This window comes from Grampus griseus (assembly GCF_964374135.1).
Source record: "Grampus griseus genome assembly, chromosome: 5".
Classification (NCBI taxonomy): domain Eukaryota; kingdom Metazoa; phylum Chordata; class Mammalia; order Artiodactyla; family Delphinidae; genus Grampus; species Grampus griseus.
Window position 1 is genome coordinate 36,899,037 of NC_138998.1, and position 1,836 is coordinate 36,900,872.

Genomic DNA, 1,836 nt, shown 5'->3' on the forward strand with positions numbered 1-1,836 from the left:
CAGAGATGAGAGAGGAGTGATTTTCTCAGGTTGGTAATTCAGTTTGGGTAGAAGTAGGACTCGAATCCTCACGTGTCCATGCCCAAATCCTGTGCTGCTTTCTCCAGACTCCGCTGCCTGGGGAGAACTCTCCCTGATTTTCCAACCCCTTTGTCCTTCAGAAGCATCCCTGGGGAGGAACCTCCCCACCCCCAAGGGGTCTATACCCTGGTGCTATTCTGGAACAAGACAACATCTTGGGTTTTTCATCCAAAAACTTAGTTAGCTTTTGGGAACTAGAAATCCTGACTGGGGCATCTGTGGTATTTACTTCTCTGCAACGCACCCTGAATTTATCTCACATATTCTCTTGCCTCATCTCAGAATTGTTTCCTAAAATGGGGAATGTTTTTTCAACCAGGTAATCTATATTTATGTTTAAGAATAAGTCATAATAAATAAGCCCTAAAGTAGGCAAACTGAAGATGACCCAGTAAATGTCCCTCAACATCACCAGCCAAGGATTTTCTAGAAAACCTAGTGTTAGAAAAATATTGAATATTTATTTTTACCAAACTCCAGGTTCTCAAGAAGTAACCAGATGGGAGTCTCACACATAAACATTTATGTTTCCACAGCTATCTGGGAGGAAAAAAGAGTCAAAATGAAGTCAAAATGAAAACCACTTGAATTTCTGTCTATGATTATAATTGTATTCAGACCAACATATTTAAAGGTTTAAACATGTTTAGAAAAGTGGTTTCTTCGTAGGTCGGGATCAGCAACAGCAGCTCCCTTGGGAAAGGCCAATCTGTGGTAAGCCAGCTGGCCACAGGGCTGCAAGTGCCAGAAATATCAGTGGGAAGACAATGATTCTAAAATGCCTAGTGTGATGCTGAACTCGGGAAAATCTGCCTGCATTTGGAATTACTACATCATGGAATGTAACCAGAAAGATCAGTCTTTACATTTCATGTATTTACTTCTTTTTAGAACCGGTTCAAAGGCTCTGAGAGTTGTGCTTTAAACTAGAGGCATCTAGTTAATTAAACCACAAAAATAATTCTTTTCCTCCAAATTGAGTTCATAGGGCCATTCTCTTCTTTTTTTAAGACAAGCATTCAGTGAAAACAGAATCAGGGAGTAACTGGTGTTTTACTGTAATCCCTCTTCTGTGAAAGGTTTGAGCACATTACTGGCATTTAAATTATTAATAATATAGTGTCACTTACTACTCTATTTCTATTTGTCTGTTATCAATTTTTCCTAACTGATGAAACCATCTAGGGTTACTCACTGACGCTTAAGAATGAGCTGGCAGATTTAAAAACACTATTTAGAGAATTATTTAGGACTATGCGTATTCTCACCCTTTTCCTGCCCAACTTCATAGAAGGAGATGTCCCTTTAGTCCAAGGTGAATCACTTATCTAGACTCTGAATGTATACATTAAAATTAAATTTACCACCTGTCTCACCTCTCAAACTGTTGCTTTGGAATTTTCTATCTCAATGAATGCTATCATCATGCATCAAGCTTCCCCAGAGCACCTTGGAGTCATCAGAGACTCCTTCCTTCCCATTTTTATACCCCAGCTCCATCCAATCCACTAGTGTCCTGTCCATTTGATTAGTTCAATATTTTCCCTGCATTTCCATTTCCCTCTATCTCCTCTGCTACTACATCGGTCCTCACTACCTTCCAAGAACCTCCCAAATCACCTCCCTGCTACAATCCATTCTCTATACCATGATCAAAATTATTTCTCTAAATGCAAATCTTCTTAAAACCTTTCAATATGTTTCACCATCTTAAGGAAAAAATTCAAGATCCTTAGCATGGAACCAAGCCCTTCA